This window comes from Zonotrichia leucophrys, chromosome 4 (genome assembly GCF_028769735.1).
Source record: "Zonotrichia leucophrys gambelii isolate GWCS_2022_RI chromosome 4, RI_Zleu_2.0, whole genome shotgun sequence".
In the NCBI taxonomy this organism is placed as follows: domain Eukaryota; kingdom Metazoa; phylum Chordata; class Aves; order Passeriformes; family Passerellidae; genus Zonotrichia; species Zonotrichia leucophrys.
Window position 1 is genome coordinate 9209154 of NC_088173.1, and position 27052 is coordinate 9236205.

At 39.9% G+C, this 27052-nt stretch overlaps 1 protein-coding gene across 6 annotated transcripts in view; it reads left to right on the forward strand.

Annotated features, from left to right (window-relative positions):
- The window catches only part of CRACD (capping protein inhibiting regulator of actin dynamics), a 129885-nt gene that overhangs the window by 16513 nt on the left and 86320 nt on the right, over nt 1-27052 (forward strand). The window contains exon 1 of one of the 6 annotated variants that reach the window (XM_064710428.1): nt 6682-6750. The exons of the other annotated variants lie outside the window; for them this stretch is intronic. The gene's annotated coding sequence lies outside the window, so the exon portion shown is untranslated. Of the gene's footprint in view, nt 1-6681; nt 6751-27052 lie in introns of those variants that run through there. 6 annotated transcript variants of the gene reach the window in all.

Sequence of the window (27052 nt, forward strand, 5' to 3'; positions counted from 1 at the left end):
GGAGGTGTTCAAGAAACAGCTGCATGTGGCCCTCCATGCCATGGTCTCGTTGAAAATGTGGTGACCAGTCCAAGGTTGGACTTGATGATCTCAGAGGTCTCTTGTTATCCTAATCATTCTGTGGTTTCACAGCCTCAGGTGGGGGCACTGTGCTAAGGAGAGGCCATGCACTTCTGGGTTCACATCTGGCTGAGTTGTGCTGTTCCCACTTATGAGTGACTTATCTCAAAGGCTATGCAGACGTTTTTGGGTAGCACTCTGCTAACCATCAGAAGTGTTGGATCCATTGAGAAAGTGAAGGAATTTGGACCAGGAATTCTCACTGTCCAATTAAAACACTTCTGAGTGAAGATCGTTATTCTGCAGAAGAAATGCAGCAAACACAATGGGCTGTCCTGGTCTGTTAGAGAAAGAGAACCTTTCTCTGCTTGTCTGATGCCTGGACAGCTGAGGCAGTGTGAGGGATGCTTTGTGTCCTATAGCCAGGCCCTCCAATTTCTGGTTCTCAATCTCTCCTCATTTGCTGGTCCTCTCTGAGTTATTGGAGTTGGCTTTGATGTTTTTGTGCAGGTTCATATTCATTGCAAAATGGCACCCTTTTCCCTTGTGTGGAAAGTTTAGCCCAGCCATTTACTTTCAGGAGCACAAGGGTGTGTGTCCTTTTTGCCCCTGGACTGAAAGCCACGGACTTGTCATTGTTAATGGGGTCTGGTCACGTTGTGTGCCCAGTTACTGGAAGGCATGCTCCTCTTCTTGCTTACCCTTGTAAGGCAGTACTCTGCTTTCTCTCAGCTGGCAGATCTCCCATTGACAAGAGCCTGGGATTAAGGTACTGGAGTAAGGAAGAGTAATTGTGGAGGTTGCTGACATTTGGCAGTGAGTAAAGAGGTTTCCAACACTTTAGAAAATACAGAACTATATAGATCTCTAGGATGTACCATATACAGAAGGGCCGGCGTCTCCTGTGCGTGTGTGGAGGCATAAAGAACTGTTTCTAAATATTACCCTTTTTTCCCCACATCATTAATGTAACCAGAAAGACTATTTTGATTGTTTTTTTTTTTTTCTTCAGTGGGATAGCAGTGGGCTTCTTGGAAAAGCCAACCCTTATTAAAAAAAGGGAAAGTGAAATGGTTATCACATGAAATATGTCTGCTCTTTCAAGCAAGTGGTGCATTTTTTTTTCTGCACCTACTAATTGCTAAATAATAATACTCACCCAGATCTATCTTCTCCTGCTTCAGAAGAAAGCTTTCAGAAAAGTGGGTGACAGTTTGATCTGAGAAGATATTTTAAAGCTGATTAAATTGAAAGGTATCATGAATATTTTTTTTCTGTTTCTTTTTATACTTGAAGTTGTTTTGTAACTGATTTAGGTTGCATAAAATTTAAAGTACATACACTGTTTATCCTATTTTTTCTTTTTCTTGTGGACAAATCTTCTCTATGTGTACATTCAAGAAAAGCAATACAAGTGATTTAATGCCCAGTGGAGGATGGCAAAGGACTCATGATGTTAAGTCAGCAGATGAGGAATATCAGGAAGGTCATATTTGACAAATGCAGAACCAGGTTAGAGTCAAAAAGACTTTTTTGTAGTTTTGGCTTTTATGCAGGTATAGTTTTAGACCAAGCAGTTAACAATTGTTCTTCTGCTTGATTATCTGTGAAAATACATGCAGCAACATCTGTACTGCTTCATCTGGAAACTTGAAAATTGGATTACATTGTTTAATGCCTTTGTGCTTCTCAGCTTCTCAAAGTCATCTGTTGGTGGTGTGCAGCTGGAGTTAAATTTCTCTTGGAGACATACATAACAGCAGAGAGGATCCTGGAGATGTTCTTGCACCTTAGGCTATGTATTTGTGCATGCCCATGTTTCATATGCATGACATATTTGTTGTGGTAGTGCCCAGTCTGCCAGCACTGCCTCTGACAGCAGTGAGGCTGGAGCTGCACTGGGCCAGAGCAGCAAAGCACCAGCCCTCTCTGGTCAGTACAGGAGACAACCAGGCTTGTCTCAGACAAGAATTCTGGGCTTGTAGATGAAGAGGGATCTGCTCCTTGCTAGGACTTACAAAAAGTGATGACTTAGTTATGACAGTCCAAGCCAGATTTTTAATTTATTGTCTAAAACAAAGAAGGAGGTCTCAGTGATATGCCTGGGAGCAAGAAATCATCTAGCTATGCTGACCTCAAGCTGACTTTGTCTCTTTGAAGATGAAACAAAAAAGAAATCAGCTTCCTAGAAACTGTTCTCTTGTCTTGCTGAAGGATTCATGAGTTGATTAAGCAAATATAGATTAAGGAAGAAAACTTGGAGCATCAGCTTTAAGCCTTAAACTCAGAAGAGCATCAGAATTTTTTAAAATGAATCCCTAGCCCTCTTAGCAATTTCTGTGCAGAAACTGGCATCCCCTCTTCCTATCTTCATAACACAGTATGGCATATTTTTCTGCCAGTACAGTGTCCTGGCATATGTTAAGGATTAGTGAGTCTTTGCATTGAATCTAATTGGTAATAACAGTGACTTATTTATTTTTCACTCAAAGATGTCCTGGTATTGAAATTCAAACATCTATGCTTTGGCTTCATTTCTGAAGATCTTCTACCCTGAAAAGGTTTGGAATGGTCTCCAGGATTCAATGGATTCGTGATGCTGCCTCATATAAAGAGTATGTTTTCACAGATCCTATGTATCCAGCATTGCTGGACTACAGAAACACTCTGTTTTTACTTTTTAATGCCTGAGACGGCCATCTAATATATGCAATAAATAAGACAAAGGTATTTATTATTTATTTATTATGAGAAGAAAATGGTGCTAGGTGACAAATGAGTCACAGAGGCTCGTCGCAAATGAAGAGCTTTCAAAACTGTGGGGATAACCAGCAGACTTTGTAACCTGCATCATAAGCCATTACTGCTTTTATATGACATTTCTTGTGCTCAAGTGATTTGCTATGCACATTACAGATTAAATGTGACACGCTACAAAATTTGGAGTGTGTGTGTAAGCCACTCTCAAGGGAAGGCTTGCTGTCAAGCAGCCCCATTTGTCCTGTGTGCTTTCCATCCACAGCAATCATTTCGAGTTGGCTCTTTGCAAACCAAGTTAACAAAATATAATGTCAGAAAACAGTTTTGTTGTTGAAAGCAGCCATTGTGCTGTGCTAGAAAACCGACTAAATCAAGCCATTCTGGGGCACGAGACTGTGCTGTATGACGAGCTAGAATGTAAATGAATGCATTCTGTCACCCCAAGGACAGAGTCACAATGCCATTTGTATAGACTGCAGGCTTGGGTAGCATATCAGTACAGGCATCAAAAACGTGCCATATTAAAATGATTTTTTTGTTCTTGGTGGGCAGCTAGGTTGTTCAAACCTTTTGTTTCCCTGAGCTTTCTAAAAGGTTATCAGGCTTACTCAGCAATTTACCAACATTGCCAGTTTTCTATCCAGATTAATGAGAGATGATTTTTGATGTTTTTTCTCTTTTGTAAAGTGCTACATTTCAAGTGCAGACTGTTTTCCACAAAAGAACTCTTGAAAAAGAAAGCATGCTGTCTGTTTTGCAGAGAACATGGCATCTCAGAATTCAGTAGAAACTGCACGCTTATGTGACAGAGAATAGGGAATGTCCTCATGTCCACTTTGCATAATTGTCACCTTGTATGAAACAGAAGTCATTTATCATGAACCAGATATGTGTTTCTGGGCTTTTTGCTGGCTTGATTTCAGCATGGTAAATGTTTGTGCAGACAACTTTTCTTCTATCAGGGGAAATCCTTCTAATAAGTTTTTCTGTGTATTTAAAGGAGTAGGACTGAAATCTTCGGCAGGTTCAGAGAAACAAATATTTAGTTAGGTTTTTCTGTGCATTTCAGATTTTCTAGTGTTTTTTTTTAAACTCAGAAAGCAAAAGATGTGAACTCATTGTGTGGATACACTTTTGGTTAAATCAGGCGATTGTTCACTGATAGTTATTTAGATCATTAAGTTCTACAATTTAATTTGAAAGATGTGTTTTTTCTTTTCTGCATACTGTGATGTAAAATCTATTTCTATAATTTACATTATCTATATCAAAAGGTTTGTAGTAACTGCTAAAGAGAAGTGATGTGAGAAAGTAAGGAAGTGTAGAGTTACTGGAGGAGACGAAAGAGCGAAAGACTTTGCGTGCGAATTTTTAATATCCTATACAGTTCAGCTCAGTTCCTTTATGTGAATCTTTTTGAAAATGTCACCTTAACATGACACTACTTTCTTTTAATATGTATTTTAATCCTGTCCCAGCTGCCATTATTCAGCCCTTATGGAGTTGTTCATTCCTTATGCATTGAAACTCTTTCAGCAATTATTTTAGCCATGAGTCTCCTGCAGCACTCTCACTCAGGAGTGGAATCTTGCAGATGCAGCTGCAAGGGCTGTGTGGGAAAGAAGAGCATTTTGTTCTGGTGTTTGACTGTGGGAAACAAGGAGGTTCATCTCCAGCTTTGACTGGGGAAGAGATGCTGGAGCAGCGAAGCTTGGAGGTACCCTCCTAAAGCACTGCGATTTTTGAGAAGCAGTGTGTGCATGGCAGCAATGGCCAAGCCCAGCTGGTTTGCTCCACGGCTGCCCATGCAGATTTGCAATATAGGGTGGCAGGACATTTTCAGTTAGTGTAAGAAGGATGTTCCCTCTCCTTTTCACCAAGGTGATGAACCTCCTTGTGCTGTCTGGGTGGGGAACTTCGCTGGGCTGCCACCTCTGTGCTCTCTGCCCTGCACCAGCCTGCTGTCAAGGACTGGATGGTGCCAGAAGTTGGGAAGGCTGTTTCTGCTGCCAGGAGCAGCCTTTCCGACTGAGCAGATGTGGGCAGGAGGAATGCTCTCTGTGTCTGAGGTACAGCTGGCACAGCTTGGTAATAGGGTCCTACTTTGCAGAGAGTGCAGGATACACCACCAAATGAGGAGGTACCTGGCAATGTTTGTTTTCTTTGTAGATTGGGAAAATCTGATCTTTTTGTCAATGCTGTTTAGTCTGGATATCATGATTGAAAGCACTGCCAAGGCTCCTGTTGTCTATCTACACTAGTGCTACAACTGATGCTTCTCTTTCAGGGCATGAGGGGGTCAGCAATGGTGGATGCCTTTCGGTGGAAAACTAGTTCAAAAAAGAATATATAGTCAGATGTTTAGGAATTTCATCTCCTAAAAGTTTACATTTAGTGGATTCTTATAGCAGTCTGCTAATACATTTCCCTATTTATATTAAGAATTGCTTAGTGTTTGTTTTTTAAGGCAACATGTATAAACAAGAAGTGTTCAGAACACTGAAGCAGCTAATGTAAGAAAAAGAGGATATAAAACAAATAAATCTGGATAAAGTGGGAAAAAAATCAATGGGTCCCTCAATCAATTGGGGGGGATCCCTTTAGCTACAAATATATACTGTCTTTTATAATAGACTTCTCTTTGCATGAAGCACTATTCACATTATGAATAGCCTTTTCAAAAAAAATATGTCTTCCTGGCATGAGCATCAAGAATTGCTATGGCTGTCAGCATCTGTTCTTTTATTCTCAGAATCATTTTTCTGTCTAACATTAGAGGCCAAAAGGATTTTTAACTGTGGTGTAGCATTACATTGTAATTTTCCTACTACAATCAGTCTGGCAGTAAAATTTCTTTCTATGAGAACGTGAAGAAAGCAAGGTTGTTTGTATAAATCCAGTGCAACAAACCGCTTCCTCCACAACACTGTTAGCAGAGAAAGCATTCATTTTGTAGAATGACACACAGATTTTATGTAAATAAGGGGCAGTTCCTTCAAAACAGATGTTTAACACTTAATGAAATTATTTTCATTAATCACCCAGAAAAATTATATTTCATTCTAAATAATTGCCTGATTGTGATTGACTTTTAAAATGCAGAAGTCTATGAGCAACATTTAAAAGAAAAAGCCCTCTTTGTGTGAGCTTTTCAAACAACTGCATACATCATTTGTGCTTTGTTTCTAGCACAGTCTCTGCCAGCATCTGTGTGAGCTTCACCAAGGAAGCATCACTGGGGTCTTTGGAAGCTATTCTGGCCAGCTCTGATCCTCTGCAAAGGCTTGTGGTGTCTGGTTGTAACACCCCAGGCAAGAGCAGGTTCTGCAGTTGAAGCCAGCACTGCCCTGAGCAATAAGGTCCAGGATCTGTTTTTAGTGCCTCAGTAGGATGACCAAGAGCAAGGAGGGGAAAAGCCTACAGGGTGTAACCTGTGCTTTGGCTGAGGTGGGTGTCCAGATTGAGAGGCACTTTTCCTTCCTCCCCAGTGGTGGGAGGCTGGATCTGTTCCTTGTGAGGCAGGGGAGGTGCAGAGTCTGAGATGGCAGCAAGTGGATTTGCTCTATCCCAGGTAGTGCTTTTGCTGCTGCAAGGGATCTCTGCTGGTGAAGTGGCTGTTGGCAGGGGCCTCCTGCCCTCCTTTTGGTCTGGTGTGGATTACACCTGCCTCCAGCTTTGTCTCCAAATCATGGATATTTCTGGTGTCTGTCGCCAAGGCATCCTAGCAACTGTGACAAAAATAAAGGTGGGCGAGTGCAAAGCTTTTGCTAGAAAGTGGAAGAATTCAGAGAGGTTATAAAGACTTGTTCACTGCAATGCTTTCTGTCAGCTGAAATTGCTGAAATTCCAGCAAGCCACGGGCATAGAGCTGCCACTGCCTCAGCAGAGAGGAAGGATGTTGAAATAACCACCCACAACCTGATGGGAGAGGTAAATTTATATTGTTTTATTAACCAAACTGCATTTGCTCAGCAGAGTATTTAGTGACATCACTGGCGGTTCAAAAGACCCTAACAGTTTAAATGTTTCATTGATTTATTATTATTGATATAATTTAAACATTTATTAGCAGAACAAGAAGATTTTCAGCCTTTCATAGAGGCTGCCTTGTGTACCTTCCTTTAGTCCCAGTTTACTCAGTGCTGTGTTAAATTGCCATATAATGGCACTTCAGGCAAAAGAAGCATTTGATCAGTCTGCCTCTAACTGCTGCTGTTCTGCATATACTTTCTGTTTTGAAGAATGGTAATCCTTTGTATTACACAATCCTCTTTTGAAAAAATAATCCTGGTGTTATATAAGTGATAAGTAATGTGTCCTTAATATATTTTCGTGGGTGGGAATATTTCATCACGAATACTTTTATCTGCATAACTATCAGTGAAAATGAGGGGGAATAACATAAAAATAAATGTCACACAATGTCATTAGGCAGCCAGTGGTTCAATCAGGCTATGAGAGTCCTTTCCCAGGCCACAGGTTTAATTTAGTTTCAGATCTCCTTGCTAAATATTGCTGCATATTGCTGTGCCTCCCTTTCCATAAGCACCAATGTTTTCATCCGAGTTCACATCTCTGCTGTGGAAGAATTTTCAATAAAGTGTTCAGTAAGTTTAATTATTAAGACCCAATATCTACACTTGGATTATGTCTATTTCCAAATCTGGAACTGTTCTTGAAGCAACATTTTGCTTTTACTTATGCTTGCAGGATGCTAGGATGTACTAACTCTGGATAACACCATCTGTCCATACAGAGAATTTTTGAATGCGTGATAGAACAACCTCAACAAATCCTTAAAGCAGTATTTTGGGGGTTTTTGTCTTGTAAATCGAAATGTCAGAATGATGCTCTTCCAGCATTGTAAGCCGCTGGAAATTTATAAAACTTTAAAACCTGCTTAAGGAAAACAAACATGCAGCAGAGGTATTGTATCTTATTCTGTGCTAATCATTCTTCTTGACTCTCCTTTGCCTTTAATTATTGCACACAGAAACAGTCTCAAGTAGGAAATCCTTTATTTAAACAAATGCTGTGTTGTACTTTTGTCTTTTGGATTAGAAACAAATTATTTTCTTTTCATTAGGGAAACCTGTCTTAGTAAGAATTATGAAGTCATTGCCATCTCATAAAAAGCCATATCTGTTTTTTCATCCAGATGTGAAATGACTTTACTAGAGTGATGGTTCCATGCCAAAATAATAAATTTGTACAGGGTGTCATGCTATGTGATTGTATCAGGCTGTTAGTTTCAATTTACAACAGCAGCTGGAAGAGCAGTCATCATTTCTGTCTACACTGTGTAGGACACAGAGCAGGTCTGGAAGCTTGTGGGTTAAGTGATTGAGGTGCTCTTAGACTGGGTGTGTGGGAATCCATTTATACTTGGAAATGCTTTAGAGTTGCAGTGTTGTTTCCCTCTTCTGAAAGCAGAACCTTGGAACAATAATGGTTATAAGAAGATCAGTTAACTGTCCAGAAAACTATTCAGCTTAAAGAAATTATGTTTTTGTTTTTAGAAAAGGGGGGATATGAACAAAACAACCTATTGGACCATAATGTAAAGTCCAGATTTGAAAGTTGTTTGCATGTTCATAAGCAGTTAACATTGCTTTTTCTTTTTCAAATGTCTGCCTTTGGTTAAAGAATGAGGACTGAAAGGGGAGATGCAGTTTGTGCAGCTGACCAAGTTGTGTAGTCGGGCTACCCAAATGTCTTCTCTAATCTAATAATAATATGTTGTTGGGAGACAAACTGAAGGCCCTGGAAAAGCTCATCTGCAAATCCTGCTTGGTAACAGTCCTTGGATGGTGTCATAATCCTGCTTGCAGGATCCAAATTATGCACTTGTCTGGAAAGTCGTGCCTGGGATGCCATTCTTCCTATGTTCCTCTCAGTTCCTTTTCCATCCCAGAGCAGGAGGAACCCCACCAGCTGCTGGCTCTCACTGATGGTAGAGAGGGACAGGTCCAGGCTGACACAGCAGTTGTAACCCATAAAGTCCTTCACAAGTCTGCAAATATAGCTCTGGGGGACAAAGATCCTTCCTTACAGCCAGCCAGTTGCCAGGGTGGACTTTGGAGATTGGAGGGATTCTGTGGATTTTATTTGGAGTTGGTGGTTCCAACACCTACTGACAGCCCAGTCTTGGAAAAGTCTGTGCTCTGGTAGTGATAAGATCTCATAGGTCTTAAGATTTCTGTAAATATGTGCTCTTACAGTCTCTTTGTGGGTCAGGTGAATAGGCTCTGGTTTTAGAAATTTGTCTGTTTGGAATGATTCATGGAAGGAAAAAGTCGTAAGATCTCTGTAACTTGAAAACACGCAGGAAAAAGCAATGCTTTCCTTAGACATGGTGTCTCAGACAAGGAGAGGGAAATGCTCTGTGGAAAGAATGATCTGGTGTGGTTGCACATACTTGGGTGTCAGGGGTCAGTAAATCCACTCTGAACTTTTCTTTAGATCTGACATTCCATGCGGATACTTCAATGAGTTTGTCTGGCTCTTTTTGCTTTTGCTTCAATAAAATTTTATTATTTTATCAATGCCTTCCCTCCCATCTACTATACATAGCCTTTATTTTTAATACATAGAATAGCTTATTTTTTATAGTTTGAATAGCTGTCACTTCTAGAAAGCATCTTCCTGTTGGAATCAGCACAAGGTCTTTACATGCTTTTTGCCATGAGAAAGCTGTGCCTGGTGGGGGGCTTCTGTCACTGAGAGAACTGACAATATACCACACCTTGGGATCATAATGCCAGGCTTAATGTGACTGTCTTGCTGGTGGCTATCTGTCATGCTTAATATGTGAAGGCCTCCTCTTTCCTGTGAGCCATTCAGCTACTGGAACACAGGCCAAAGCCATGGATCCACTCTGCATTTGCCCTTGGCTCTGGATGAGGTGAACTGTCAAATGTTCATCCTTGTTCATTTTGACCCACAGCTGGACATTGCTGAGAGGCAGCCTACAAAATGTACCACAACAAGCAGTTGCCCTTTCCAAATCCCTGTATTTCCAGGGCACACCGTGCTGTTCTTGTTCACAGTTTCTCAGCTGGGTTGTGTTCTGGGACACTGTGTTGGGAGTAGCATGCTGAGAGTATAGATCCTCACAAAAAGCTATGACCATCATCCAAACCTGTCCTGTGAATTAAAACAGATTTTTCCATTCAAGTGCAAGAGGATATTCTGTGTCCAGGTGCCTCCATTGCTTCTCCTATTATGGGTTGACCTGGATGGATGCTGGACACTTGGTGCCCACAAAAGCTGCCCTGTAACTCCCCCTCATCATATGGACAGGAAAATATAAGGCTTGTGGGTCAAGGTAAAGGCAGAGAGAGATTACTCACCAGTGACTGTCATGGGCAAAACAGACCTCAACTTTGTGAAAATTTGTTTAATTTATTACCAATCAGATCTGAGAAAGATAGTGAGAAAATAAAAACTAAATGTTAAAACACCTTCCTCTCACCCCTCCTTTCTTCACCTCCTTCCCTTCAGAGGCACAGGGGAGCCTGCAGTGGGTTAAGGTCAGATCATCACTTGCTAACTCTGCCATTCCTTTGTCTTCAGGAATAGTCCTATTCCTTTTTCACATTCCTTATCTCAAATTCCTCATGGCACACACTGGGTGCCAAAAAGGACTGTGGTGCATTGACTTTGGCTGGATGCCATGTGCCCACCAAATGGCTCCATCAGTCCCTTCCTCTGCAGGACAATGGAAAGGAGAAAGTAAGATGGGAAAAAATCTCATGGACAGTTTAATATAACAAAGGCCATGTGTGGAAGTAAAAGAAAACAAGATACTTATTCCCTACTTCCCATCAACGGGAGATGTTCAGCCTCTTCCCAGGAAGCAGGGCTTCAGTATGGGTAATGTTGCTCTGAAAGACAAATTTTTTGTAGATAACAAATGCCTGCAGTCCCTTAGCTTTTCCATCTGAGCAGATGGAAAAGCTAAGGGACTCCATTGGGTATGGAGTCAGTTTGGGTCAGCTATGCACCACCATGGCTGGGGAGCCCAGGAGAGCACGGTGTGCCCTGCCAGCCATGTGCTGGGAAGTCACTGCTGGGGATGGGCGTTGCTGCATGGGCACTGAGCTGAACAAACACTGGGCAGAGAACAGTCTCCTCTGGAGAATACTGCTTTTGTCAGTCTGGATAGGAAATGCTTGAACTTTCACAGCATCTTCTTCTAAGTTGCTGCTATAAATTCTGTTGTTTTAGTTAAGCTGTCAGGCAGCCCTGGGAGTTAAGCAATTAAATTGCATTTAGCTGTTCAGGTAAACTTTAGTGAGCTTAGTGTTCTTTAATGTAGCTTTTTGATTGGGGGGACTTTTAGAACTGAAAGTCTGGAGTCAAAAGGCTGGGCTCTATTCTTTTTGGGGAAGATTTCTTACATTGGAGGATTGCATCCATGACTTCTGAACATCTTAGGGGAGGGTGTGTCTCTCCATCTGCCATGCTGTCCTTCTGTGAGGGTGACAGACCATTAAGGATCTGCTTTGCAAGGTTCCAAAATGTATTAGTCTTTAGGGTGTTCCTAAGACCATCTCTTAAAATAAAAGCCAGCATAGGTTTTGAAGAATTCAGCAGTTAAATATTAAGTGTCAAAAAAAGACACACCTGGACATGGAAACAATTTCTGTTCAGGCTCTGTGGGAAGTGTACTAGGACAATAGCAGTTGAAGACAACAAGGTGCCAGTTCTACTGTGCCAGGTAGAATGGTCAGTGAAATTTTGACTTAGAAACAGCTATTGGTTTTGTCTTTCAGACACAAAGAATGTGGAGAATTTTTTGGTTTTTGGAAAGAAATAGCCAGATGAAATGTGGGAAAAAAATTACCGAGTTCAAACTCTCTGAGAGGGCAGCCATGCAGGTAACAGATTTGGCATTAGATGCATCTGGGAGATAAAAATGAAGGATGGGAGTCAGCTCTCTATTACTTATATAGAACTGACAGAGTTTTAGTCTTTTGTTTTCAGCAGATAAAATTTTTGAAAGCTTGGAACAGGCAAATGGTACCAACTCAAATAGCTAAAAAAGATATTTTTACCTGTAATTTGTAGTAAACATGAGAATGTATCTGGTTTCTAGCCAATAAACATGGAATAATTATTGCATTAAAGATAGAAGGTTTATCTTTTTATGCTAGAGGTTCCTTCTCCAATTACATTTGGGTGACATAATTTAATAGACAATAAGTTAGTATTTGCACATGAAGACATTTAAGATGTTTAAAACATTTAAGAAGCATTTATTTCATACTTTCCCCTCCATTAAAGGCTTTTCTAAGCTTTTAGGTTCTCAGCATGTTTTAATTTAAACCACTTGTGGAATCCTTCCCACATCTGCTCATCATGATATTTTTAACAAACTATTAGAAATACACAATGTGTCCTTATAAAAGTTCTCATTGTCTGCCTGGCGAGCAGAGGTGAGGACAGTGGTGCTCCCACTAGGTGGGGCAGCATTCTGTCACGTTTTTAAGAACTAGCACACTCATGTTTTCTTCTGTGAGAAAGCACAATTTGCCAAAAGCCTCGGGAACCTGTTGGGAGCCAGCCCATCTGGAGCAGACTATCTGAGGAGATACTGCCTCTTACAGCTCCCCTGGGATCATCATCCCAGTGTTGGCACAAGAGCCCACCCTTGGCAAACACTGGTTTTTATTTTTGCCTGGAGTTGATGGGATCAGTGCCTGCAGGGCTGGAAGCCTTGGAGCACCCCTGTGCCATGGCCCAGCCGACTGCCTGCACCCTTCAGCTCTCTGCTGGGAGGGAGGCGGGACAGCAGGAGCCGGGAGTTTGGGATTGCCACTCAGGGACTGGATTTAAGGGCAGTCAGGGCTATGTGTGCTCGGGAATATTTAGTGCTGAAATGCTTTAAAATGTCTGAAAATGATTACAAGTGACTTTTGCTTGTATGTGGGACTTTTCTCACAATTCTGGAGCTGCTTTTGGAGCAGTGACTGTGCCTTTGAGCAGGTCTGCTGGTGCCTGAGTGGAAGTGATGAGCTGTGTCCCTTCTGCTGAGTTACCATTACGTGCAGGTGCTGCTCTGAGCTTGCATTGCACCCCGCTAGGAGTAATGAACCAGAACCACAGCTCTGGTTTTTGGGTACACTCCCATCCTAAAAGTGTAATGGATATAGAGAGCACTAGCATGTGCTGCAGGAGCATTCAGACCTATGTGGCACGTGTCGTTTTTCCTTTCTGTACATTTCTCCTTTTCTGGAGGTTTCTTTAAGATGCCTCCATTGACTGTCAACAGATGTGTATGAAGGAGTTTGTTGCCTTTTTTCTATGTGATGGTTCAGTGATGCAAAGGCCTATGCAGATTACAATGTAATTGGTTCTGAAGGTTGTCTGAACCTTGCCTTGTCACAATGCTTGCCCAGTTTCTCATCCTTAAATTGAACTGGAATGTTCCTTCAATGTCAGATTCTTACTCTTCTAAGAGTTCCTGTTTCAAAACAAACTGTTCATAATTCAGAGTACTCTGTCAGCACTTCTAGGAATAAATTTGGCTTTTTTTTTTATAAGCCAGGGACAATATTTTTTCTTTTGCCTTTAAAAGCTGTAATTAAATGTTTCACTTAGTAGCCATTTATTCATGATGATTCTAGTTTATTATTTAATGTTTTTGAATGATATATATCAGCCTATGAAGGGCAAGAGAGTGATAAAAACACTGAATTATTTTTAAACAAATCCTTATTAGGAAAATAAATAATACAGATGATTCTTCATGTAGTGATGGTTCTGCATGTGGTGTTAGAACAATGGGGAATGGCTATGAAGTGAGAGTAGGCTTAGAATGGATATGGGGGAGAATTTTTTTATGTCAGGGTGGTGAGGCATTGGAACAGGTTTCCAGAGAAGTTGTGGATGCCCCATTCCTGCTCAAGGCCAAGCTGAACAAGGTTTTGGACAGCTTGGTCTAGAGGAAGGTGTTCCTGCCCAGAGGAAAAAAAAAGGGTTTGAAGGTGGCAGCATTTCAAAATTACTTAAATCCCTCCCTTTAAAATCATTCTTGACTCTTTAGGGTCTGAACCTTTTGGGTGGGAGGATGATGGGTTATTGACCTTCAATAAATTACTTTAAATAAATTATTATTCACTGTAAATTATTTCACAGATTACTATTAAAAGTGTAATGCAATCCCAAATTGTTAACATTTAACATACTCATGCTCTTCAGTTATGAAAAATAGTGACAGTAGATGGAAGAAAACCTAGAACTGAGATTTAAGTGAAAAAATACAATATGGATAGAATACTGTGCAATACCATAATAAGAAAAACACTAATTTAAATATGTCCTAATTTTCCTTCTACTCTGTCATTTCAGGCTAGAGTTATCAGTATCTTTCTATTAACATGACTGGACCAGTATTAAAGGTGTCTCTTGCTTTAAAATTCAGGGAGCATAATGTTTTTTCTGGGAAGAATCATAAAATGCCTGAGCAGCTCCCCCTCTCCTCCCTCCCTCAAATTGTTTGGTCTAAATAAGATTCAGGTTCCACTAAAGATACTTTTTTAATTTCAAAGAGGGGGAGAGACATTCTTTGTATTTTCCTCTGTCAGGCAATATTTAGATATCAAAGAGAGCGAGGCACTTGAGCCTTTTTAAATTATTCAGGGCTGCCATATATTTTACATGAGAAGATTTTCTTGTATATCTTGATTAAGCATAGGAAACTGGTCTAATACAGTAGGCATTCATTTGGAGAATTTCAGTTCCTAAGAAATGAGTGTGTATGTATATATATAGAGAGAGAGGTTATAAATTAATATAAATTTTCTTTATATGATGTAATTAATTGAGGGGCGACTGGAAACTATTATTTTCCATGATTGATTATAGGCTGAATTTTCTAGTATCATAAACATCAGCTAAGGTATGTGAGCAGGACCAGGAGCTGGACTCGATGATCCCTTCCAACTCAGCATACTCTCTGAATCTGTGTGATAACTGTCTGCAGAGAAATATCATGTGTAAAACTATCAGGAAAAATATCTGTTGTCTATTTCAATTAAGAAAATTTTACAGAAGTATCTCTGTTTAACTCTGTTTCAACTTTTTTCCTCATGGAAAACAGCTTGAGTCAAACTTTGTTTTGTTGAGGGAAAATTCTCTTGGTTTTCATCTTTACCAATGAAGTAAAAATTACAATAAATGTTTAATCCTAGTGCATAAAAGCCCTGGATTCAAAGATATAAAATATGATAACAGAAAACTAATATAATTAATTAATGTCTTTGTTGATGACATACAGATGTTCCACATATGCCCTTGCTAGGCAGCAGTGGGCATATTCATTATGAGACACTTCACTAATGCCTGCAGACTCGTGACACTGTGATTAATACATTTGGAATTTTTGACCTGTAACACAAATAGAAATAGTTATTCAAAAACAAAAACAAACCCCAACAAAAGTTGTAAAGAACTTTTGAACCCCAACTGTAAAGAAAGGTCAGATTACTTCTCAAGACTCAGCTTCTTTTTTTTCTCCTTTTTAATCTTTGAGAGAAATTCAGTTGCTCTTTAATGTGTAAAAACCTGATATTTATTTTTCTCTTTTCTGAAAAGCTCCCGGATCTGTGGGTTTTTTTTACAAATTATCAATTTTATAAAGGTACACTTGTACAAATAAGCTCTTTCACATTGTGCTTCTGCAATAGGTGTGGAATCCTCTGGCTAAGAGTTTTAGCCTCTCTAATTCCCCCAGAACATGGCTGAAGTATCATTACCTGGTAGGCTTGCTAAAATCTCACTGTTATTACCACTCATCATGGGTGCACTCTAATGTCTATCTCCAGAATAAAGCAGAATAAAACAGGTGGCATCCCACTGCTATGAAAAAGAAGGGTTTCATTATGAATCATTCTCGAATCACCAAGTTAAATTTAGAGTCTTTGGATTTCATCAATGTCAGAAATTTAATCCTACTGGTAGAGTGGAAAATAGAATTGATTTGCATCTAAAAATATTCAGAGTAACCTTATTTACAAAGCAATCCAACTTGTGTAGATATACTTCTAAATGTGTGTGTGTGCGCGCCTGCTTATAGACATCTGAGCAGCTGCTACCTTATTTCTAGCATAAGCAGTAAAATAAATAACCTTTAAATAGTCTACATATTTGGGTAATGAACCATAACTGAACATGGAAATCACAGGTTACTGTCTTTGTCTATTTACTGTGATTCCACAAAATATTTTTGTGCCAGCAGGGCTGCCTGGCTTTGTCCCATTGCTGTGGAGCATGGGATAGAGTCTCTGGAAATGGTGCCACTGCATGTGAAAACACTGCTCACTTCACCTTTTTGCTGTCTAGTTGCAGCATTTTCTCTGTAAATAAAGTAAAGCCAGAATTAAATTAAGTGAAACAACTGCAGGTATTACTCCTTAGCAGAGCATTTCTTGTGAAAATATCACTGCCTTACTCCAGGATATATAATTTTCTTTTACAAACTGTGATCCTTTGGTGTGATGTGTACATTTTAAAAGAAGTATATTACCAGAAGTGTGGTACAGTGGTTGTCCAGTTCAGGAAACTTGAATTCCACACTTTGCTGACAGTCAATAAGATACTGTGTTACACCAAGGAAATAGATTTCTCAGTGTTTTGTCAATGCTTTCCCTTTACCTTCAGGGGAATAATCCTCCATCTCCTGCTATTCAAACACCAGCAAGAAAACATGCTGCTTTGCCAGTGTTTGAATCTGTCCACTTTGAATATTTCTTCACAAATTGATTTTATTGTTTCTGTGGAGAGGAAAAAAAAATCTCACCCAACCAACACAGTTGTAGCCAGTACAAAATCTGTGCATAGTCCAGAAAAGCAAAATGTTCTCACTGGGACATGCTGGAAGAAATCCTGGCTTTATATAAATTAGTGGGCGTTGTGCCACTTACTTCAGTTGGAGCAGGCTTTTTCTCAGCATGTGCCATTTAAAGAATACTGAAAAATTCAGACCAATTTTGGTGGACCAGATGGTTGTGTTTCAACCTCTGATGGTACAAAAGTAATTCATTTAACTTTTTGGCACAAGGGCTGCACCTTTCCAAACTCACAAATAATGTTTGGAATTAAAACTTGAACTATTATGATAAAATGAGAAAACTGGATTAATACAGCCACATAATGATGTTAAATTGGAAATTAGCACACACTTCAGAGGACAACAACTATTCATAGTGACAGGTTTTCTTTCCTAGAACCATTTTATTTGCAATTGATGGGAAAATCAAATCAGAAAATTGTTTTATGGCTTAACGTCTTTAGTATTTCCAACATTCATTAAAAAAATTAAAATACATGGATTGTGAAATGATCCCAGTTGTTTGACTGTAGTTGATTTAGAGAATCAAATTTTGCACTGAAGCAACACATAAGGTCTTTAGGTCAGTATTGAGGAATGCTCAGAACACATCGAAACTCTTTAAAGCATGTAACAGCTTTTAATTAGACTACCTTTTCAGCATTTATTTTTAATTTCATTGCTGCAGAAGGGTTGGTATTCTAATCTAATATAATGTGCAAGAGTTGCTGGTTTTAACTGCAATCTTCTTGTGAAAATAAGACACGTGTACAACACTTGTTTCAGATTCCTTGCCAAGTGCCAGAAATACAACCTTAGGAAATTACTATGGGGCCATCATTGAATTGCTCTTTCCCATAGGAAAAAAAAGGCAGTAATTAACTTAATGCAATTTAGCTTAATTAAATTAAATATTAAAAAGTTTTATGTGGTGCTGGAGCACAGAGTGGGTTATAAAGGTGATTTCCAGATGGCCAGGGAAAGAGAGCCCCTTCCCACTTCCACAGAGATGTGCTGCTGGGGGTGCTGGGGTGTCAGAAGTCAGCTTCTCTGCAGAGACTCACTGCAGTAAAGTACTTAAAAGGGAAATTGGGTGGTTTCATCAAAAAACTCCACAGGACTACATAGAAGTCTTCCTATTTAGGTTAGGTTTCACACCTTTGATGTTGTTTTGTTAAAATGGATGTAAACACATACTTACTTTGTGCAAGGACAGACTAGTTTGAAAACAATGTAAAATGTGCCCTGTGCTCTGCTCAATATATGACAATCATAAAGGAGCTGAGCTGATAGTGATGTACATCACTTAACTGGGGCATGCTTAATAAGAAAATCTGCTTAATTGGGCTGTCTTCCAGAGAAGATGTTTAGGCTAAGACCAAATGGAAATGACTGCTGCTTAAAAGGAACATTATGAAATACAACAAAAATTTCATCTAAATTAGGGTGCATTTGGCTAAGGACATTGTATAGCAATAATTAAGCGGATATTTAAATTGATATGAAATATAGGTGTCTTTTAAAAATAGAAATAGACCAATAAAGATTATGCCTTCCTGTAACTGCCCTTACAATTTGTGGGGTTATATAAAAGGCATCATAAACCAATAATGGCCAACAACTAAATGAATCCTAAACATTCCCTGTTTCTGTTTTGTTTTCCTGGTCTGCATTCATTTGCTTACAGGGCTACACTTACAGATGATTTTTAGACAAGTGACAATCATTGCATCTCTAAATGTGATGCTTTGATCCTTGTTATTATGTCCTAGAATGCCTTAGAGCTTTCATCCAGTTCTGCTCTGGTGGAGAGTTAGCAATTTGTTTCAGTACTAACAAATGTAAAATAATACATAGATGGGTGAACAAGTATCACTGCAAGTCTTGTGTTGGGCTTCTGTTCAGATCTGACACTTTTGATTCAAATTGGATACTTGAAATCTACATAAATCTGTCTCCGGAGATGTATTTTCTAAATGCATCTTACAAATGCATCTGTCTTGGTGACAGGTTCCTTTCCAGCTTCTTGGGGTGCTTGTTTTAAACTGTGCTGTATCCTCTGTGTTGAGCAGTGAGCCTCTTTTGTGTGTTATGATTTTCCCCAAGGCACTGATGTCTCTGAGCAGCAGCCTGTATCCCTGTATCTGCACCTCTTATTTGGGAATGTAATTCTATGGGCTTCATCCTCATGCTGGGACACAGGACTTTGATGTCTTTCTTATTCTTAATGTTTGATTTGATTCTCATCAAACGTAGTACAGACTTTCAAGAATTAGAGATGTGGCTGTCTATATGTGTCAGCTGGCATGAGAGATTTCCTTAGGCAGGCAAACAAAGTGTGATCTGTGCCACAGCTGACTTGGGAAACACAGCACGGGGGTTCAGTGGAAGAGAGGCTGGGCAGCAGCACTGGTGTGCTGTGCTGGTACTGTCTAGAATGGGGTCCTACTCTGCCACACTGAGGAATTCCTCCTATATCCATGATGTTCTCTTAGATCTGGCTGCAAAAATGGTGAGATTGGAGACTAGGTGTCTTTCCTTGAAGAAAAGATTGATTTGTTGCATAAAATTTTAGTATGCTTTTTGGCTTTAATATTTTCATTCAAATAACAAACCCCAGATTTTCTTGATTTATAGAAAGAAAGAATTACAAAGAAGTAGTGTTAGAACTAAATTTAGATGCTACTGCTTGTCCATATCAGTCTTACAGCATGTTTTGGGTGCTCGCAGCTGTGGCCAGGGAGAACCTGCAGCTGTTTGCCACTGGCCCTACAGAAAGAACAGAACACATGGACTGGGTCTGTGCACCAAGTGAAGGGAAACAGGCTGCAGGATTTAATGCCCTTTTGCTCTTCTGCTTCTCAACAGCCAGATGAGCTGCTCCTTGCACTTGCAGGAACCTAAGGCTCTTGTAGGGAGTGGGAGGCCAGAGGCTGCCATGCGTGAGTGCTTCCAGGGCTGTGGCCTTTCCAAGTCCTCCCCTTTGGACCTGGCTCCACTGGATAGCAGCATTGTGTGAAGGCAGGATAGCAGCTGCTGTGGAGGACCATGTGTTTTCCATGGACTGCCTGCAGAACCACATTTTTACTTATATTTCAATGTGGTAAATTACCTGCATTTTACAATGGTATTTAGCCAGGGTGTCTTTCTAAAGTGTCATGGTTCAAAAGGAAGTAGGAAGTTGTACTTGGTAAGTTAGGGCCTGAGAAAAGATGGTCTGACGTTTCATCCAGAGAAAAGGAAAATGGTGGTAACATCCACTCCTAAGCAACATCTAAAATTTAAAAAATTAAGGAAGATGAAGAGCACATGGGATGAGAGTTCAGCTTTGTCACAACAGCTGACATCATAGTTTATGTGCTTATGTTTTAACTGGTATTTCTATTTCCAATTCTTGTTTTCTAGCCATAAGAAATATTAAGACCTACTTCACTCTGGATATGAAAAACTCTGTTTTATTTGCTCCTGAGCAGTACTTTCCAGTGGTCTGGAGACAGCAATCTCCCAAAACAGAGAACAGCTGATATTCTTTCTAACTGAAGTATAGGGACCTCAATGACATATAAGGATTGAGCTCTGTGAAGTGAGGATGCAAAAACTGATTTGTGCCCCTCACCAAATGTATAGAAAGAAATGCATTAGGACTGAGCTCTGTGAAGTGAGAATGCAAAAACTGGTTTGTGCCCCTCACCAAATGTATAGAAAGAAATGTATTACTTAAAGGTTATTGCCTCCCGCACTAGTCAGTAAAATCAGGGTCTGGCTTCATCTGGATGATCTGAAATCTGTAAATGTTTCTGTCGAGTTTTTATTTTTTAGGCCAGTGTAGCTGTCAGAGAGTTGTGTTTTCCTGCTCCAAATGTATGTGGGTGTATGGGAATATGTAATGCAATTAATTACCCAGAGTGGATGACATTTCTTTTCTTTACAGGGCTGAAATAGAAGTCAATTATCACTTTAAAATAGCTTGCCTTTCTAGCCTTCAAACAAATAGAGAAGAATATAGAATTTGCATGACTGTACCCTGTGAAATTCTTTCTCCTGTATGCATTTGCTCTCTTTCACGTTATTACAGCAAATAACAGAGTGTTCTAGGGAATGATATACTGGCTGATATAGAGCCCCAGGAGATGGGAAAAGCCTACTTTTGCCCAGCCAGTTCTGCAGGAGGAATTAAGAATCCTGTGGCTTAGCCTAGATGGCAAGGGAAGAATAGAAAAACTGTCTGAATAAATTATTTGAGGCTCAAAATAAGTGTCAGAACAAGACTAGGCCTTAAACGTTCTACAGTGCAGCAAGTACCTGCAGAATATGAATTGTTTTAGTGCTAAGCAGTAAATGGTAAAAGAATAAAGACAGAGAGGTCAACTGCAGAAGGGTTCTCTTCCTGCTCACAAAAGTGTTTTGTTGCTGCATGCAGAGAAGCTTTAGCTTTTTGCCATACTATAATACTGTCATCATGAGCCACTGCTTTGCCACTCTTGTAGTTTTTGCCAAGAAAATAACATGTTTTTATTCAAAGTAGTTGGGATTACTAGTGGGTTGATTTAGAGTGCTACTTAAATTCCAGCTTTGCTAAAGAATGTTTATACTTGTATTTTCTGACTGATTCATTTCTTTGTTTGTTTGTTTTCAATTTTCATATGTTTTCAATACACAACTTTCATGGTGCTATGTAGAAGTTGGCATTTTACCTTCCTTAGCCTTCGAGTTGTAGTGCACTCCTGTAATGGGCAATTATGACATGCATTTTTTTCATGAACACATCTCACTCCAGTTTTGAAACTGGTTACAAATATTTTGCTGCCATATATTGTGCATTTCCCCCCCCCCCCCCCATATTCTTACAGTTTTATATCTTGGAGGGGTGTGGGTGGAGGGCAGGAAGTTTTGGGGATTTGACTTTTTCCTCATGACCAGCAGATACATACTAGTTCTCATTCAAGCTGCCAATTATCTTAAATTATCTTTTCTCTTACAGCTTCTACCTCTCTGATGTGTTTCTAGAAGCTCTCTGCCATTCCCTGTTTGCTTTAGTTTCACCACTTTGCAGAGTCTGGGGTTTCTGTGCCGTTGTCCCACTGTGTGGTGCAGAACAGACACACACACAAAGATTTTGGCTGGCAGGGAGGTACCCTGTTCCAGAAGCCAAGGCAGCAGCTCTGTGCCTCAGCTGACAAGCCTTCCTCAAAACATATGGCCATGCTAATGTATCTCCTTGTAGGATGGGAGAGGATGCCTTCGTGTAGGAGACACAGCAGCAACATAAGGATGTGCTCTCCTAAAAGTAATTAGGCTGCTAATGTGAGGATTAGATTTGCTTCCTTTCTTGCTGTCTCACCTTTTAAATGCTTAGATGCATCCTAGCTAGTAATCCTTTCCTGCAATTTAAGGATTAGTGGTGTGGCCGGGTTGGAGTTTCATAACTGACTCTGGACTGCCACTAACCTGGATGGTGTGCTCAGCAGATGTGTTTGGAGCTGGGAGAACATGGCAGCTGAAGTGCCATCGAAATCTGAAGATAAATGCTGTATGTTCTTGCTGCTCATGACAACATATGTAAGCAGAACATCTTTAGCTACCACAAGATCACTCTGTTCCCTTCCAAAGCAGTGGCTTGTGCCACTTGTGTGCTGACGCCCACTCAACAGGGAATCTGTTCTCTGGCATTTGATTTTTATTTCTTTCTCTTTTAAAATATAGTGTCTGTCACTTGAGAAGGTGTCCTGTCAATGGCTGTTTCAACACAGATTAACAAATAAAACTCTCTCAACTAAAAGGCCCTGCTTAAATGAGAGCTAATGTTTGATCCAGGGTTTTGGTTTATCCCCAGTTTCTGGATTCCAGTTTTTCAATTTCCCTCCCTCTCCTTGGGGTGCTCAGCCATAGTAGATGTAGCTGAATAGCTGAAAATTTCCTGTAGTTTATTCATAGGGACAGCAGAAATGCATCAAATATGCTAACCTCATGATATTTAGAATCCTGAGATTAAATGAAAATGTATTATTCTTTTAAAGGGTTGTTCATTGTACCAGATATGGGTTCAGCTTGGTTTGCTCAGAGGCTTTACAGATACCATGGGTAATGTGCAAAGTGTACTTGCTCAGGAGTGCAAATGACAATGGAATTGGATGCATGAAAATCAAATAGACCTGCATAACCAGGTCACTGCTTGAAAAATTGCACAGCTTTTTTTAATGCAGAGTTCCCTCACTGCCCTTTGCCCAGCCATGGTACAGCAACCTCTCAGACCTCAAAAGGCTTCAGTAGCCCAGAGAAGTCTGACTTGTTTTTCTCTGCAGCACAGTAGATTGCTTTATATAGAAGAGAAAAAATCTGTCACTTCAGAGTTACATGCTGTTATATGAAGACTTACTACAAGAATATTTTTAAAAGAATTTTCAAAAGTGACAGAGCTGCAATGGAGTATTTTAAGGTACTGTTATCAAATGCTAAATAACATGTCTCTGTGTCCAGCAGGCTGTGATGAGGCAGGTAATCAGGACAGTAATGGGCATTCCATTTTTCAAATTGTTTGTATGGGGGAAAATTGGTAATGTTGTGAAACAACAACAGTTTCATTGAAAAGTCTGAAGTGCTGACACAGGCATTAAAAAGTGCTGTGGTTCACTGGCTCATGAGCAAAGCATCTCAGTATTGCTAAACATGCCTTACATTCCTTTACTTGCTGCCATCAATGTTCTTTGGCCAGAGATACCGCCAGAACCTTATTGCTCAGGGACCACTATTTAGGAACACTGTTCTGTCTTAGAAAATGAGATATTAAGTGACTCAAGATGAAGATAGGTTTGTGAGTACTGACATTTGCTAGGTGTTGGAATAGGAACAGAATGATGTATAAAGAAAAAATATTACACCTAAAACATATTCTTCTCCATACTGTCAGCAGAAAGTGGTGTGCAAGTTTTCAATTTTAATGAATCAACAAAATTAGTAGTTTATCAAAAAGCAAAAATCCTTATCATCATCCTAATTTTACACCTGTGACAATCCAGGTGTAAACTTTCTTCTGATATCTTCTGGTCAAACAGTTAAGTTCAGAATTCCTAAAAGACTTGCTGTTTTTTCTTATTTTGCTTATATTTAATTCATTTGTTTTTTGGTGTTAGCCATCAGGGTACTTAAAATTCCTCTTTTAGAGTAACAGATAATAGCATTTATTTTCCTGATATCAAACAGTATGTAGATGGTTGAAAATACTGGGTGGAACTCTTGGGAAATGCAGTTTTTGTCCCACTCTCCCTCCAAAATTAATACTGCTGTGAGACAAGGCTTTAGCTGTACGGTTTTACAGCCTAGAGAGTAGATGTTATTCTTTTTACTTAGAACTGAAAAACTTCATAGCATAGAGATAATAAAAAATTCATCACCTTAATGAAAACATTGTTTTCTGTGTTATTCACTGAAATGGAGCCATTAACGATACCTGTTCTGGTTTTATTTGCATGATGCTCTGGTAGAATTGCAGCTTCCTGACTCGTATAAAATATTTGATTTTACCCAGGAGGGCCTCCTGAGTCTTAGGTGATAGTTTATATGGCAGAAGAAAGTATAGATGCCCCAAGAAATGGTTTATTGTTGAAATGTCCAGGCTTCTTGTGCAAAATAATGTATTTATAGCATTGAAGGCATCTAAGATGGCATTCTAGTACCCTTTTAATATTTAATGTTAAAGGGTTAAGTTTGTTGGTCTAATTCTGTCTTGATAATGGATCCTTCAAACACCAGAGGGTCAGAGGGTTATTTCTCCTCTGTACTTCTGAAATATAAAAGAGAAATAACAGGCTGAAGGCTATACCCATAAGAAGGTCTGGCAACTTCCCTACAAGGCAGCAAAGCATCTAGTGGAGGCCAGTATCTATCTTGTCCTTATATCTAAGTTGTAATAAATTTGAACAATTTTTTGTGATGTTTTAGCTATTGTTTAGGTGTTTTAGTTGTTTAGCCCAGCTAATGTGAAATAAATGTCCTCAATTTTTCTGACCTCAGGAGTTTTGAGACAGTACCTAAGTTCCTTTTATTCTTAGCTAGATACCGGGGACCACAAGAATTTTATCCACATGCCTTGCTTTTTGTGCTGCCTTGACTGCTGTCCTGCCTTCCTGCCTCTGTCATGTCACACACCCTGATCCCCCAGGTCCTTCCCTTACCGTTCAGCGTCTCACACAAGCAGAGTCATGCCACAGCAATGAACTAACTTCTCATCCAGAGGAGCCACACAGAGGTGCATAAGGTCCCTGCTCTCACAGGCTGGTCCGTGCTCTCACCACAGCAGCTTTCCAGGTGATCCTGTCACCTATTAAACAGTGTTTTACAGCAGCTGCCAACGTCATATCTCAGGGTCTGGGGAGAATTCTCGGCCACGATCTTCTTAAGAAAACCATGTCAGGAAAAGCATGCCAGTGCCTTGTAGTGTCACTAATCTTGGTTAACTCTCTGCTAGGCTCCATGGAAGCTGAAAGGAGCTGGATCCTCCCTACATCTGGCACAGCACACAAGTCAGCTTGGCACAAAGATGTTTCTGTGTCACATTTCCCGCAGTGTTATCTCAGATGTGATGGAATAAGGCAGGACCCTGTTCTTGTCCAAGCTGTGCAAGGTCACATCAGGAATGAAGACAGTAGGACAGTTTATTTCAGTTGCAGGGAGAACTGACTTTATCATAAGCAAGATTTAGAGGAACCCACAAATACTCCCTTAACTGTTTACATGCTATCTTTTCTGCTTCGGTAATTCCAATTACAGAACACGGTAACTTGACAAGTATGTGACATGCAGTTTAAAACAGTTTTAAATGCACCAGCCACTTAGGGCTCTCCTTATCTGATCTAGCTCAATCCAAATCCTTTCTGGGAGCAGCACAACCCACACTGCAGTGCAGTGAGAGAGGCAGGCTGGAAGCTGCTGTGAGAGCAGATGGTTCAGTGGGCCGCAACTGATTTGTAGCTCATGGGAGCATGAAGTATTTATTGCACTCAGGAGCTATTCTTGTTTAAATACCCTTACATATTGTCTTTAAGTGCTGCTATTCCTATTTTGTTTCCAGTAAAGGAGATGAACGTGCTTGTGCTAAATCCTTCCCATTGTAAATACATTTGGGGATTTCTGCCTGAAGAGCTGTTTCCAGGTACCCCTGTCATGATGGCTAAAATTAATTCAGGGTGAGGTGACAGAAGTATCTTGCTACTGGCCTAAATAAGGAACATTGATAACATCTCCTTCCTGCCAAGATGATCTTGTAACCTCTGGAGATGAAGGCAACAGAAACTCTTGGGAAAGATTTTGAATGAAAAATTTAATTACTCTTTCTTAAAATTGAAAATAAGTAAAAATTAAAACACTTATGGAAACAGTTGAATGGTAGGTATTTTAGCAACAGTGTTTGGGAAAAATTCAGCTCAGAAAGCAGAGTTCATCTATTATGGGCAAATACAAAACCTTTTACCTTGAATGTCATGTTTCTTGCCCTTGACCTTCCCTTCCCCACCAGTTTTCAGGAGTCAGTTTTCAGAATGAAATAGAGATCTAAGTTGGAGTGTTTAAAAACAAACTGTGTCTGAACACTGGGTGCAAGTCTCAAACAGGTTTTGTTCCCTCCTAGAAGTCTGTGTGTTTCTGTCCTGCTTGGTCTGTAGTTAATTTAGCACAAACTCTCTTGACAAGAAGGCTTTGCACAACTTTCCTCGTCCTGGTTGACCTTTTCACCCAACCTGTTCTGTCCTGAGGATTATTTTGAATTGTTTCAGAAGAAGCTGGCTGCTCACTCAAGGGTAATTAAATCTGGGCAACAGGGAGGGGGTTTCTCCTTTTTTTTAAATGCTGGAGAAATGGAAAGTCTACTTGCTCTAGAGTCCAGATTTCAAATGTTGTAAGAGGCATGACATGATGTCATGGCTCCTTCTACTGCCTTCACAAAAGAAATAGCTAAAGCCACATTCCCTTTCGATATCTGTAGATCATAGTTTGTGAACATTCATTTAGGATTTACTAGTCCTGCATAGTAATTAGGGTACTGCTGAAGATATTCTCCCAAGAGAACATCAACAGTTGCATCCTCAAGCCTCTCCTAATGTGTAAGTGGATCTGTGCATGGACTACACTGGAGCAGAGAGCTCTCAGCAGAGCTTTCTCCCAACATTGCTTTATTCTCTGGCATTTAGATGTGCTTCCAGACCTTTTTCAGACTCTAGTTAATATGCAAAAATTTTAATGGTGTTTTGCTACCAAGATCATCGTTAAAATGTTGTTCTCATGTAACTGTTCAAGAATAATGATTTTTGTGAGGACAGCTCTGCAGGCAAACACTCAGAACAAGCAGATCTGGAAAATGTAATAATTCTTGCTAGAGTGGATTCTGTGAGTGAGTGATACACGAGT